At 43.4% G+C, this 16,680-nt stretch overlaps 1 protein-coding gene across 1 annotated transcript in view; it reads left to right on the plus strand.

Moving 5' to 3' along the window:
• Window positions 1–16,680, plus strand: part of LOC146812075 (extracellular calcium-sensing receptor-like) — a 242,944-nt gene that overhangs the window by 136,100 nt on the left and 90,164 nt on the right. The window lies entirely within an intron of this gene.

Here is a 16,680-nt window from a genome sequence, read left to right on the forward strand (position 1 = left end):
TACCACGGATTCTGCCTCTTATTTTTACTGAGTTATTCGTATTGTATTTTACCGCATAAATTAAGTCTAGGTAATTAAAATTTACCACATAATTGGCGCCCGAATAGGGACACCTCTCACACCCCACGCGCCGGAGGTGCGTTGCAGACCCGGTCTCCTGCCACAGCCGGACGGACAATTACGCGTACCCGCAGGATTTCCTGTATCTCCCTCAAGCCAACGGGGGCGACTGAGGCTGCGATCAACACCCAGACGAGGCGGTGAGGAGTGCGGAGAATCCCGACCAGAGCCTAGCTGAGAGAGCAAGATCCGAGGTATACAGAGGCCCACCAGATTCCGAAGTTCCGAAGTATCTAAGTCACGAGTCGAGTCCAGTCCAGTTTGGTCTAGTCCAGTCCAGACTTCCGAGGCCTTCCGTTCCGTGCTTCCCGGTGAGTACCGTTGCTGAGGACGCATCTAGACGTGCACATTAGTTTGTGCCGGTCAAGACGGGTCTAGGTACACAGACCTAGTCTGCACTGTTTTAGCAGTGTATCTGTACTGTTTAGCAGTACATACAGTATATTTAGTATTATGCAATTAACTAGTTTTATTCTAATTATTATTGTTCGTTCTAAAATGTTTTGATATGTTTTAAATGTCGTGGTATGAGTGATTGTTCGATCTTCATTATTGTGTTTATTGTAATTATTGTGTTCAAAAACCGAGTAAGAATTAAGTAACAAGGTTCAGGATGCCGTTATTTTCAAAATTAAGACAGATAAAAACTAGAAAAGGGATACTCGAGGAAGCTGTTCCTATCCCACCTAGGGACACTCCAGGGTACTTTATGTACCATAAACATGGCCTAGATGCCGTATTATATCTTGATCTATGGGTGGACTACACCAAGGATTTGGCAGAGAGTCAGAGATGGCCCGCTGCTGGAACATGGGATGCAGATTGCATCATGAGAATAGAAGAAGCGTTATGGAAAAAGAAAGCCAGACAGTCACAGAAAGATGCCATTGAACTATGGCGTAAAGAATCGCATAGGCGCACAGAGAAAGCGCTCAGAAAGGAAGAGAAAAGTAGGGAAGATTCAGAAAAGGCCCGAGAAAACATATTAATTGACGAAGGTACCCGAATAAAAACAGAACAAGTAGACAGACAACGAAACACTCTTATGAATGGTATGTATCCTCTTCTGGCCGAGGGTTTGCCTAAGGCCACTTTGGAGGTACCAAAAGATCTGCCACCTCCGTTACTCCCGATTAAAGTACATCCCAAGACCGCAAAAGACATTTTCCTTTCTTCCTATTTAGACGATGCAGCCCCCGAATATGCTAATGGTGTGCAGCCACGCACACCACCCGTTAACGACACTCAACCCCAAAATCAGCTGCACTCACCTCCGCAGCAACAAACTCCTACTCAAGTTCTAACAATTCCATCTGTTTCTACAGTCCTTCCTGCCCCGACACTCTCTACCCTGCACCCAACAAATCCTTTTGGACTTGGCACCTTAGGGGGTGCGACAGGAGGTTTTTCCACGCCACCGCCAACAACTAGATTGACTTATAGAGATTTAGCATATCGACGTACACCCCAAAGAATATCAGACAATATATTAAACGAGCCTCTTTCCGATTGTAGATATGATCCAGTGCCAGGAAAACACGACAGAATGTTGCTGTCTTCAGTACGTTTGCGACGAGCTGCAAACTATTTAATGACGTTACCAGGAATGGTTGAACATCTAGACAAAATATATCGCTTTATCCAATCAGGGCAAGGTCCTGAAAGTACTGCCGAAGCCATGGAATACCAGAAAGTAGACATACAAAAATTACTGTTACGCTTTTTTATAAACTGTTTGATCAGAAATAGAGATAGGCCTGAGGTAGATTCGGAGAAAATGCAAGCACTTACCAAATGGGGTCAGAATATAACAGACGGGAGACATGATAAACAGAAGTGTATAGAAGCCATGTGCCGAAGGATCAGAAAAGAAGTAGAACGAATACATGAAAACAGAGTAGAAGCAGATAAAACTGAATCAGAGGAAGAGGAGGAGGAACAGTCAGAAATGAACACAGGACAATTTGAATTACCAGCTAAACAAATGATAGCTTATGTAGGAAAAGGAAGATCTTTTAATAAAACAATACGTCCGATACATCCAGAATGTAACAGAATTTTTCAAACAGTTATTACAAATCCAAGGACCCCTGAACACTTATTCCAGGCTACTGATAAATTACTTCGAGAACGAAGGGGGTACCATGTGCTCGATTCTATGGATGAACAAGAATTAGCCAGGTCAGCAGTACAATGGGCTGACAGTTCTGAAAAATACAGTGATGATGCGCTAGCACACACGTTTCTGAATCTTGCCCCAGACGAACAACGTTTGGCTAGTATATACATGATACAACATCTCCTTATATTATATAAAGGCCAACACTCCGATCCTGGTCCCCTACCTGATATATTGATAGAACTGCTCATGAATAAATGGAGAGGTTTAGGTACCGATCTAATTAAAGTAATTCTAGAATACAGACACAGATATAGTGCCTTTTTGTGCCCAGAACATGATCCAGCTCCTTCCATGGAGAGAAACCCGTATTACATAGACAGACAGAATCCCTTACGCGAAGTACACCCAGTCAGGAATGATGACAATACGTTTAGACGCGTGTTTGTGTACACGCCCATAACCAAAATAGAACTATTGGAAATGAAAAAATTAGTGCCCAGCCATGACAAAGATCCAGCAGGTTTTCACCGTGAACTAAAGGACATGTTACTCATGGGTGATTATACCTATCCTGACATTATGAAAATATTGAAAGTATTAGTGCCTGCCGGTATTTATGAGAAACTCAAGGAAAAAGAATGGGAGGTGGGAGACCAAAAGATTGATTGGACCGCATTAGAAACTGAAGAAAATAACCGAACTGCAGGCGTAGGGCTTGGGGACAAAACAAAAGCATTGCCAGGTCTATTAGTACAAGTATTGCCACGTTTGTTAACTACGAAAAAGGAAGATTGGGGAGCAATATCAGCCTGTAAACAGAAACCCGAGGAAGACACCAGTGATTTTTATTCCCGATTTGAAAAATGTTTTGGTATTAATAGCGGCCTGAAAGCAAATAGTGAGTCATATCCACACCTTTTTGTAACAAAACTAGTCGAGAATTCACTGCCGCAGGTTAAAAACAGAGTATTGAAAGTTGAGAGCACTTGGCAAGCTAACACTCCTTCACAAATGTTACAAATGTTACAGTATCACCAGAATAGAATTAGAGAAGAACAAGAACACGAACAAAGGCGTATGAAAGACACGAAAATGAAAATGCTTGTCGCTCAGTCAGTTCCAGCTGACGGTCATAAAAAGGGTGCGACACAGTCCAGTAATTCAGCGGTTCCCGTTAAAGGGACATGCAACTATTGTATACAGCCAGGTCATTATATAAACGATTGTGCAGTTCTGAAACATAATATCTCCACGGGTAAAACCAAGGAGAGACCACGTCCGCCTAGACAGGATCAGATCCAACAACAAGTACCTCAGAATATACAGCCTATGCAAACTGCACAACAGACCGTACCACAACAACAGCCACAGCCTATTGCCGCAACACAAAACACGACACAACAGATGTACCAGTATGCACAAAATGACTATCCAGAGTATCAGCGCTACACATGAAATAGCCTGGAGAGGGAAGTTGGCTTACCCCTTATTGAGGTTCCTGTAGATCAAGAGGGTCCCTATGTGCAGAGTCAAGTATTAGGGAAAGACAGAAAGTTTCTACTTGATACAGGGGCAAGCAGAACAACTATAAGTCACGATGAAGTTCCAGGGGCACCCCTCTCAGGCTCACAAAATATTTCCCTTGGTTTTTCAGGAAAGCCCACTATTAACGAAGTATCGCAACCACTTGCATTCACAGTCGGTCCATTAACACGGACTACAGATCTATTGCTTACGAAATCATGCCCAGAAAACTTGTTAGGTATAAAAACATTGAAAGCTCTAGGAGCTATAATATGCTGTTCTCCGGACGGAGTACGACTATTTTTGCGTGACTTTAAAGGTCACTACGTGTCTAGAGACATGGATCACCGGTTACAGAATCTACCTGCACACTTATGGGCACAAGGCCCCACTGATGTAGGTTGCACATTACACCTTATCGAGTTACGCTCAAAACAGGAGTGGTACTACCACGAATGCGACAATACAAGTTACCACCAGATGCTGTAGTGGCTTTACTGCAAATCATTGACGAGCTCATTGCACAAGGAGTGGTTGTAGAAACCGACTCCAATGTATGTAATTCTCCGATTATTCTGATTCTTAAACGAACCGACCCAAAAGCACCCCCAGTATATCGATTAGTTATTGATCTGCGAGAATTGAATAAATGCATTGTACCACAATATCCCGTGGTCCCAGATATTTCTTCATTACTGACAGCTATTGATTCAGAGGCAACGTTCTTTACTGTAATTGACCTCAAGAACGCCTTCTTCAGCGTCCCAATCGATCCGGAAAGCCAATATTTGTTCGGATTCAGTTTAAATGGACGAAGTTTTAAATTCGCACGCGCACCTCAAGGATTTACAGAAAGTCCTAGCATCTACAGCCAAGCACTGAAAAGACAACTTGACAGTATCCACATGCCTGTTAACACTGCACTGCTTCAGTATGTCGATGATCTGCTGATCACCGCCCGAAGCGAACCCGAATGTGAAAAAGCATCACTGACGGTTTTACATTTCTTAGCCGACAAGGGGCACAAGGTGTCCCCTTCAAAGCTGCAATTTTGTGCCCAGCAAGTTGTGTACCTAGGGCACTTGCTGTCCAAATGGGGGAGACAGCTCACACCTGATCGTATCCAGTTAATTGTAAACATGCCACCACCCAAGACACAAAAGGAGGTACGGGCCTTCATAGGCCTCACTTCGTACTGCAGGCAGTGGATTCCCCAATATGCATTTTTAGCTAAACCACTCATTCAGTTGACAACCCAGGAGGCAGCGACATCGACTGTCCTCCCTTGGACTCCAGAACATACACAAGCTTTTGAAGACTTAAAGAAAGCGTTATGCCAAGCACCTGTCTTAGCGACACCATGTTACAGTAAGCCTTTTACACTCTTTGTTACAGAACGTGAAGGTACTGCTTTGTCAGTACTCACGCAGGAACAAGCAGGATCACACAAGCCATGTGCTTACTTTTCTAGCACATTAGATCCCGTAGCTCAGGCTCTTCCTGCGTGTCTGAAATCAGTTGCAGCGACAGCTCTAGCGATTAGACAAAGCGATTCCATAGTATTAGGACATCAGTTGACAGTACAAGTACCACACGCAGTAGAGGTTCTCTTGAACCGAACACAGACACAACACTTGACTATAGCACGACTGACAGGTTACGAACTCACATTGTTTCAGCCACACATAGAAATCAGACGTTGTAGTACATTAAATCCTGCCACACTTTTGCCATTAAGTGGAACAGACCCACTGGCACATGATTGTATTGAAGTCATTACTATTACGACGAAACCCAGACAAGACTTGACAGATGTCCCATTACCAGATCCAGACCTGACACTTTATGTAGATGGTTCATGTATGAGAACAAGTACAGGAAAGTTAGTGGCCGCCTATGCAGTCACGACAGACACCGAAGTCATTGAAACAAATTGTATCGACACATTATCAGCTCAAGCAGCAGAGCTTATTGCTCTGACACAAGCCTGTATTCAAGCCAAGAATAGAAAAGTTAACATATACACAGATTCACGTTATGCTTTCGGAGTCGTACACGACTTCGGAGTCCTTTGGCGAGAGAGAGGTTATTTGACTTCTCACGGTGCCAACATTCAACACGGTCCCCTCATTCAAGCTCTATTAGATGCAATACATCTACCTACTTCAATATCTATCATGAAGTGCAAAGCCCATACAAAAATCACCGATATTATTTCCCAGGGTAACGACCTAGCAGACCGAATAGCTAAGCAAACAGCACAGAATCAGACTCATGCAACTGACTTGACAAAGACAATAGTTCCGACGCCGACACACTGCATGACAGTTAAGGATCCCGCTCTTGATGTAATTGACATACAGACACATGCTACACCAGAGGAAATAAAGAAATGGACTGAATTAGGAGGGATCCAAACCGATCAGGGATGGATGACGAAGGGAAAATCTATATGGTTTCTCCCCGACTCAATGGTCCAAGTTATCATTAACACAATACATAGTCCTGCACATCTAGGAGAAAAAGCTATGTTAGACAGTATTCAACACATTTGGTTCAACAAACACTTACGAGCTGCAGCCAAACAGAAAGTCCGAACTTGTATGATTTGTTGTCAGTTCAACCCAGGTAAAGGCGTACCTGTAGAGCAGGGTGGATTTCAACCTCCCGATCACCCTTTTGAAGTCCTCCAGATGGATTATATCCAGATGGAACGATGTCGAGGATTCAAATATGTCCTCGTAGTTGTATGCGCTCTTTCCCGTTGGACAGAGGCGTATCCCGTCTCAGATTACACTGCCCCGACTACTGCCAAACAATTAGTTCGTGAATTCTTCCCACGGTATGGTTTGCCCCGTATCGTGTACTCAGATAATGGCCAGCCGTTCTCATCCGAGCTAATGAAACACATTTCACTCTTGTTAGGCTATCAATGGAAATTCCACTGTGTCCGACATCCCGAGGCAGCAGGTCTCGTGGAACGTCATAATCAGACCCTGAAAATACGACTTTCTAAAATCTGTAGAGAGAAAGGTGTCGACTGGATAGTAGCCTTACCGGTTGCACTATTTTACATGAGAATGGTAGCACATTCTCGCACAGGGCTATCCCCGTACGAGGTGGTCTTCGGTAGGCCACCAAATATGTGGGGGACGCCTATACCTCGTAAAATAACTGATGTTGATTGTAATATGCTGACAGATTACCTTGCTTCCTTGATGTCTGCACTACAATCTTGCCGTTCACAGGTAGCTGCAGCCTTTCCCGACAACACCGAGGTAAAGCCCCATGAAGTGGTTCCGGGAAATCTCGTTTTCGTCAGAAACTTCGACAGGAGGAGCCCGTTGGAGCCTCGCTGGCTACAACCAAAGCTGGTCCTCCTAACGACGAGGACAGCAGTGAAGGTCGAAGGTCGCAAGGGTTGGTTACACTCGAGTCATATCAAGAAATTTCATGGACTACCATCCGAACTGAACTCTCAGCCCTGCCCCCTTCCAGAGACTGATTCAAAACTCCCCCTGGTTGAACCGACCGAATCTCAAAACTATAAACTGAAACTAAGGTCTAGCAAGTCAGACAATTCGATTGTTTAAGTCCTCTCCAAGGTGAATCGGTTGAATTGAGTCTTTGACATGTATCCTCTAGACCGAATGAGAGAGAAAAATAGACAGAAACAGCTCAAGAAACATGCATACTGTAAATCACTTCATAGTCACTGTATAGTGACATTGTTGATTATGTTTTTCCTAAGTCTTTTTATTATTGCTGCAAGTATACTGTTACATATGTACTATCCTATTTTCAAGCGTGCTTACAATGTTACTGCCGAACATTCTTTTAGTGAACTACCTCCACATGAGTTGTCCTATAGATTTGCGCTGCGCAACAACACATTCATTAGTATGTTACATCATTCCCACCAGACCAGCAATGCTACAAATTGTTGGATATGTGGCCGACTCCCTCCCTATCAGAAATACAAAGGAGTTCTGCCTCTCTTTCCATATCCGTTCACACACAATGGTTCCTGTGGAGCATGGTTTAGTTTGATTAACTCTTTAGATTCAAACACCGTAGTATACCAGAGCAACTGGGTATGGGGAAACCTGAACTTAGTTTTGCTTAAAGCCTGTTATCCTAACAAGGAGGGACTTCCCAAAAGAACAGGAACTGACCTAGAAAATGAAGTATATGGATTAGGTAATTTTACACTTAACCTCATGATTCTAAATGTTGAATCTGAAGCTACACTAGTCTTGCCTGCTATGTCCGTATTACCAGTCAAAGGTGAATTATGTGTAAGAAAGAATGGTTCAGTATACCTGGGTCATAGTAAATGTACTACTGTGATCGAATTCAGTGATAAAGGCAAGTCTACATTTAAAGCTTCCCGTCACTCCTACTTCATCTGTGGCCACACCGCATATATACGCCTACCCCTAGATTGGGATGGTACCTGTTACATTGCATTCCTTCTGCCACCTGTTTTCCTAGCCCCTCCTGATTATCATAGAAATACCAATCTAGTACACCATAGACCCCAGAGAGATATCCCGATTGTTGACTACACCGAAACAGCATGGGAACAATATACAGACTTCAATAAAGGTCTCTTTCCTTACATAGGTGTTGTCTCAAACAGTAAACTGATACGTAGATTAACTAGAACCCTTGAAGCAGTAGTGAATGAAACTACCTCTGCCCTAGGCAACTTAACAGAGGAGCAGTCTGCGATGCGGATTGTTGTTCTCCAAAATCGTCTTGTCCTTGACGTCATCCTAGCAGATAGGGGCGGAGCTTGTAGGGTCATCGGATCAAGTTGCTGTGTTTTCATCCCAGAAAACGCGCCATCCGTATATAAAGCCATAACTCGTCTTCACAAGATTGCAAACCAGATACATCAGAATGCAGGCACCTGGATATGGTCCGGTTGGTTCTGGAGCGTGTTGTCAGCCTGGGGATGGAAAGTCCTATCCTTCCTAGGTATTGGCCTTCTCATAGTATTCAGTTGCTGCCTATGTCTACAATGTGGACCAGCGATTTGCGGCCTGTGTGCCACATCGTGTATTCCACGTTCAAGTTTTCATTCAAGATCCCGGAAGAAGAAAGAAGAGCAAATGATGTTACATGAACAGATTGATGGATTTCTGAAGATCGATATTTCATGAGGGTCCGTAGGGGACAAGGAGGGAATGAGGAAATATGAATTTTTATGGTCAATTGTGTCCCCTATCTAGACCCCAACGGCTCCATGTACATGCTACAAGTACATGTATGTTCCCTCCACTTCAAGCTATGAAGACGCAAATACAATTGTGTCCAACGTTAATATGTACTCTTTCATATCTGCCATGAATGGGCCAGATATTCCGTTCCTAAGTATGCCTTGCCACCGTCTTTATATGGTATACTTTTCACGTTTTCCAGCTCTGGCAAGGTAGGCCCTGAATTCTGCCATCGAGCTTTTTTCCTGCTTCTGCCTCTGAAATGCTCCAGCCTGAACCTGCATCTGTATCCATGAACCTTGTCTTACTTCCTGAGCGGCTAACGGTGACTAGCCCGGCCTGTTGTCCGCCAAAACTGTATTCAGCCTTCAAGTTATCTGTTCCGCTCCTCAAGAAACGCATTCCTGTCTAAGTAGCTTAGGTAAACATCCCTCCAGCTGCAGAGCAAAGGGCCCGGCCTTACTGTCTCCGTGCAAGTAATTCATGACTCTCGTTACCACAGTAGGCCCATGCCCCCTCGCATCCCATGTAGACACTTAGACGCTTGTACACGCACTAACAGTCAGTATAGAATAGGATCTGTCCGAGAAGACTTTTTCCTTCTAGATAATATAGTTCTTTAAACACAAGATATTAGATATGATTTAGGACTAGGTTGTCCTGACACCCCAGACTTCTGTCTCCTCATGTAGGGCTAAATGTCAAGTTCCCTTCACCCTCTAGTTACACGTCAATCACACGTCATACGGCTGCGCGCGCATCTCTGCCATGTATTTTTGCTGACTTTGCAGGATTCTCTTATGGATCCACCCACTTGTGTCATCATCATAATGACGTTTTTAGTATACGCCTCTATGCACGCCTATTGTAACGCCTTTTCTATTACGTATGTGTATTCTTATCAGCTGTTGCGCCTCCTGCATCTGTCTTTACTGTAATGCATTACTATATATACTTTAACCTGTCAATAATGTATTGCTGATCCCTTCCTGAACCTTCGTGGTGACGGAACTCGATTGCCTGGTTCGAACCATCATTCCTTTGTAAGGAATAAATACCCTATTATACCCTCGAATACCACGGATTCTGCCTCTTATTTTTACTGAGTTATTCGTATTGTATTTTACCGCATAAATTAAGTCTAGGTAATTAAAATTTACCACAGCTGGGGGGGTTCAGCGCGTACTTACGGGGGCTGGGGAGGTTCGGCGCATACTCACGGGGGCTGGGGGGGGTACGGCGCGTACCGGGCCCCCTAATCTGGTCGTTTCGCAGCGTACTTCGCTTTCCCGGCACTTTTTGGGTGCCGGAAAAATATTGCCGTCCGGACTGCTGTGGGTGCGATTCGTACTTCCTGGTTCGTGAAACGCAGGCTGCATGCGTCCCGACATCACGTCGGCGCTTTCACATTTGTATGGATATTTTCGTTGGTTGGTGTTTTTTACGGTTCGTACGGAAATGGTGTTTCCGTGCAAATCGTACTTGCATGTTTGTAATGTTTTTTTCCCGGGTACGAGTCGGACGGAGAAAACACTCCGACCGACGGTTCGTACCCGGTTTTTCCAGGTTCGGAATCGGTACCATAATGTAGAACCTAGAAGATATGGAGCAAATGAATCGGAGGACGATGTCCTAGATTATATGTTTTACAAAAACCCACCTCCGTACAGAAAAGAATCAGAAATATCAACCCCAGATACTCCAGTAAGGGAAACCCTACGAATTATTAAGACAGAGGATACAACACCAGAGCTGAAGAGGAGAAATTCCCTTAGGGGAAGAGATGGAAAACAAGGCTAAAAGTGAAAATTCTAAAGAATTAGCAAAAACCACGTTAGAATTAACAGAGAAAATAAGAGAACTGACAAAGAATCTAGAAGCAGTTACAGTCCCCGTAACCATAGGGCCAGTTATGCCCATTTTTGAGAAGCAGAAGGAAAGTGAGCATGGTCTAACAGTTCCGTATGTAAGCAGTAGACAAGCGTAACAGCCCCAAATGAAAGCAAGGGAGAATCCTTGGAGACATACAATGAGTGAAGGTGGACTAAATGTGTCAAATAACCCGTTTTATAGTCCTGATTCTGTAGAAAGAGACAGAATAGAAGGAGGACAAATATTAGAACCACAAAGAATGACAGAACCAGGCAATATGGAAAAATCAGTAGGTATACCTACAGATGAATTGAGTGAATGGTTGAAGAGTCTGCAGGGAAAAGATAAAGAACCTCAAACTATTGATGTGGCAAAATTACGCATGGTGTTAGAAGAATTAATAGTAGGGACAATCCCCATGGAAAAGCTGAAAAATTACCAGGATGAAGAACTGTTGTTTTTGTGTAAGAGCGTCACTTGGAGAGCAAAGAATTTACATGACAGGCTAGAAGAAATAGCAAGTGAAATGGGAATTGACATGGATAAGGTAAAAGCTTTACAGAAGCCTTACCGAGTGGATTTTACGGAAAAGGATATTGAAAATCTGAACACTGCAGGACGAATAGGGCAGATTAAGGATAAAATCACGGTGTTAAGGAACTGGGGAGATGTGGACAAATGGAAAAGCAGGTGGTATAGAAAGCAGGATGATACATCAGACAGAGCTTTTCCAGCATTTCCTGTGAGAGAAAAGGAAAAGGTAGTGACAGAGTTCCCCATGAGAGAGATTGCAGGAGGGGGATATGTGCATGTCCCGTGGACAAGACAGGACATTTTGTCATTTACAAATGACTTCCCTCGATTGCGGGAAAAGCCCGTCGAGTGGTACAGACAGGTGGACAGATTTGTTAAGCTGTCAAAAGTGCTGTGGATTGATCTAAATAGCCTATTTGATATAATAGTACCAGCAGACTTATGGGCAGAATGCAAAATAGTCATTGATTGGCCAACTAAAGAATACCCGAGAGACCCCAAAACAGGAGCACCAGACCCCAAGGTAATGAAGAAATACGAACAGGTTATGGTATTTTTGAAAAACAAAGTGCCTCCCAAAGAAACAGATTGGGTTAAAATAGATTGAACACATCAGGAAGTGAAAGAATCCGTTCATGCTTATTATGAAAGGCTAATACTAGCTTTCAAACAGTTTAGTGGAGATGAAAATCTAGGAGAAAAGGATCTGAGTCATTTTGTGTACAGATTTGTGTATGGTTTACGTCCCAAAATTAGCGAAATGATCAAGCAGCACACGGTCGACTGGCAAAGCAAGAAGATAGATGAGATCTTGAGACATGCTAAATACTTTAGTGATGAGATTGAGGCAAAGCAGCGAAAACTGAAGGAAAAGGCAATGTGGGCACAAGTGAAAGTCGCAGAAAGGCAGGAAGCTCAGCTGGTTGAACAAGCCAATAACCCAGGAATCAAACCGAGATTTGGCCCAGGCAAGGGGAAGGGTAATATAGAAGAAGCCAAAAAGAAGTTCCCATGTCACAATTGCGGTAGGTTAGGGCATTGGAAATCCGAGTGTAAATATCCACCAAGTACTAATAATGAAAATCCATCATTGAATCCACAGGTGCAGTGTGAGGTGGGTGGCCAGCCGCAGCAACAGCAGAAGGCTGTTAATCCACAGAATCAGGTGCCAAAACCGCAAATACCGCAAAGCAGAAATACCCAAAAATACAATAAGGAAGTGGGATTCTACAATGAAGAACAGGTAAACAAGCCGCAACGTGCAAGCGCTGTTTCACAATATTGGCTGCGAAATGAGGAGAGTGATTCAGAGGAGAATTATTGACGGTGCCAAAGGGAGGAAGAAGAGTGCGTGCTTGGCGCAACTCTAGAAATAGATCAGACAGGACCATTTGTGGATGGGAAAGTTAATGATGAAAATATTACTTTTCTAGTAGACACTGGAGCTACACGATCAACTGTCAGGTCAGCAGATGTAAAGAATCTTCCTCTCTCGGATGAAACAATCCAAGTAGTTGGTGTGTCAAACACCCAGATTAGAACCTACCTTACTGAACCGGTAAAGGTCAAAATAGGGAAATTCACAGACATGCACCGATTTGTGGTGTGCGATACCAGTCCTGTGAATTTGTTAGGAAGGGATTTGTTGTGCAAAATGAATTGCACTATATTCTGTAGCCTAGATGGAATAGCCTTTGAGACACCAGATGAGGATGTACTGTATAAAATGACAATAGCTAATCAAGACCATGAAGTGGCGGGAACTTATGCAGTATTCAACCCTGATGAGTTACCTAAAGAATTGAAGCAGTCTGTGAAAGCAGGAGTCTGGGATTTTACTGGAGAAGATGTAGGCCTCATGAGAAATGTAGATCCAGTAAAAATTACATTAAAAGAAGGAGTGGTTTATCCAAACATTCCACAATACAGACTGACACCTGAAATAATTGAAGGAGTTTCACCTTTAATTGAAAAAATGATTCAACAAGGAGTGTTGAGGGAAATCATGAGCAGTCCATGTAACTCACCTATAATGGGACTGAAGAAGCCTAATGGAAAGTTCAGAATAGTGCAGGATTTGAGAAAAATTAACAAAATTGTTGTGTCATGCTGTCCCATTGTTCTAAATCCATCAGTGATTTTGTACCAGATTCCCCATGATGCAGAATGGTACACAGTAATTGATTTGTGTCATGCTTTCTTTTCCATTCCGTTGCATCATGACAGCCAGCCGATATTTGCATTTCGGTTTGGAGAGCGTATTTTGGCATGGTGCCGAATTCCACAGGGGCACACAGAGAGCCCCTCAATATTTAATCAGTTGTTAAAGAAATCTCTGGAGAGTCTAACGATGCCTGAGAATTCAGTTTTAGTTCAGTACATCGATGACCTCCTGGTGGCATCGAAAACGCGTGAAGCTTGTGAAACAGATACCATAGCTTTGTTGAATCATTTGGCAGACGGAGGACTAAAAGTTTCTCCGACAAAATTGCAATTCTGCAAAAAGGAAGTACAATACCTAGGACATCACATTGAAAAAGGGCTGAGAAAAGTGACAATAGACAGAATCAAAATTATCAGAGGAATGAGAGCCCCAATGACCCAGAGAGAAGTGAGAATGTTCCTAGGATGGTTGGCTACTGTCGTCAGTGGATAAGTAACTTTTCCCTGATTGCCAAACCATTGGTAAAATTGACAAAAAGTGAGGTTAGAGATCCTCTTGAATTGAACAAAGAAGAATTGGCAGCATTCAGACAATTAAAGGACAAACTTTGCGAAGCCCCAGCTCTGGGTATGCCAGACTATGAGAAAAAGTTTGAATTATACTGCAGTGAGAGAAACGGATGTGCACTCTCAGTGTTAATACAAAAACATGGAAGACTAAGGAGACCAGTGACATACTTTTCATCAATGCTAGATCCAGTAGTGGTGGGTCTGCCAGGATGTCTGAAAGCAGTAGCTGCAACATGTCGAAGTCTAGAGCAAAGTGAGGGAATCGTGATGGGATATCCAGTGAGAGTGTATGTACCTCATGATGTGGTGATCCTTTTAACAAGGAGCCGAACACAGTTCATGTCACATAGTCGGCTGACTAAGTATGATAAGGTCATTCTAGGTGCAACCAATGTGAGTTTGGAGGGATGTGTGAATGTGAATCCAGCTACACTATTGCCAGATGCAGAGAGAGTGGAGGTAAGAGATGATGTTGATCATGATTGTTTGGATGTGCTTGATTTCTGTACAAAACCCAGACCAGACATAAAAGATTTACCATTGCCAGAAAGTGATTATGTGATGTTTGTGGATGGATCTTGTTTGAGAACGGATGAAGGATTGTTGAGTGCAGCATATGCAATATGCACAGTTGCAGCAGTTGTGGAAGCATCACATTTGAAAGGAGTTAAATCCGCTCAAGTAGCAGAACTAGTGGCACTGACAAAGGCATGCAAAATCGGGAAGAATGTGAGAGTGACTGTGATAACTGACAGCCAGTAAGGCTTTGGAGTTGTCCATGATTTTGGCCAACTTTGGCTACAGAGAGGTTTCCTGACCTCAAGTGGAACTCCTATAAAGAATGCGGAAGTGGTTGGAAAATTGCTTGAAGCAATACAGTTGCCTAAAGAACTGTCTGTTGTGAAATGTGCTGCTCATAGTCAAGGTAGTGATTACATCGCTACTGGGAACAGATACGCAAATGACATGGCTCAGTATGTGCCCGAAACCAGTACTCAATTAATAGGGGAAAAGAAAAAGAAATGTCTTCTTGCTCCATAATGTTTACTAACATTGTGGGAACATGGGAAGAGGTGAGGCAGTTGCAGGATGAAGCAGGAGATGAAGAAATTAAACAGTGGGTAAAAGCAGGATGTGCCCCAAGGGAGAAAGATCGTGTGTGGGTCTATCGGGATGGAAGACCAGTAATGCCTGATAGCATGATGTCAACCATGGCACGAATGTATCATGGCCAAGGGCACCTAGGGAGGCATGCCATGATAAGGGCCTTTAAGCAGACCCGGTACAATGCAAAATTCAGGTTGATAGCAGAGAGTCTCTGTCAAAGATGCCTGATATGTCAGCAGTACAATCCTGGAAGGAAAACAGTGGTGAGCCTAGGCACAAAAGGCCGAGAGGGAGGACCTTTCACCAGAATGCAAACAGATTTCATTGAAATGCCCCCTTATAACAAGTTGAGGTATGTTCTGGTGGTAGTTTGTCTGTTCTCCAGGTGGGTGGAGGCTTACCCAACAAGAAGAAATGATGGACTCACAGTGGCAAAACTATTGCTAAGGGAATTCATCCCCAGATACGTGTTCCCAGTGACCATTGAATCAGACAGAGGAGGACACTTTTACAATGAGATCATGGGTTTGATTTGTGAAGCATTGGGTGTACAACAGAAACTACATTGTGCTTATCGACCAGAGGCTTCTGGTGTGGTTGAACAGATGAATGGTACGATCAAGAACAGAATAGGGAAAATGTGTTTAGCCACGGAATGAAATGGCCTGATGTCTTGCCTCTAGTCTTAATGACAATTAGGTCTACTCCAGACAGAACTACAGGTTTGAGTCCCCACGAAATTATCATGGGACGAGCCATGAGACACGTGTTTGTTCCAGCCAACAAATTGATGACAATAACTGATGACATGATTTTGGATTACTGTAAAGGCCTGGCTGACGCAGTCCATTCTGTGTTTCACCAGGTTGGAGCGGATGCCACCACCCTTGAGAGAAAACCAGCCCATGATCTGAGCCCAGGTGACTGGGTGAGAATAAAAGTACACAGAAGAAGAAATTGCTTGGTTCCGAGGTGGGGAAGGCCAAGGCAAGTAATCCTGATCACAACCACTGCTGTGAAGTGTGCTGGACTGAAATATTGGATACATGCAAGTCACACTTTGAGAGTTCCAAATCCAGCAGATAGCGTTGGAAAATAATATTTTGATGCTTCAGAATCAAGTGCTGATTCAGATGATGAGAATTCAAAGACAAAAGAAAATCCTGAAAGGGGGGAGAAGGAGCCAAGACTAGTTCCAACTCCAAGAGAAGAAAACCTGAGAAAGAGATTGCAGATTTCAGAAAGTTCAAATTCTGGAAACGAGCAAAACGCCAGTGTCGAGCACAGAAAGAAGAAAAGAAAAGAAAAGAATGTTTCAACAGAAGTAACAGTCACACCAGATGAAAGAGTAGGAGAAGTACCACCAGAGAAAATTCTTGAAAGAGAAGAAGGGACAGGTACAGAGAGAGAGGGACAGATTGCGGAGGATCCCCGAGGAGGTGT

This window comes from Triturus cristatus, chromosome 7 (assembly GCF_964204655.1).
Source record: "Triturus cristatus chromosome 7, aTriCri1.1, whole genome shotgun sequence".
NCBI classification, from domain to species: Eukaryota; Metazoa; Chordata; class Amphibia; order Caudata; family Salamandridae; genus Triturus; species Triturus cristatus.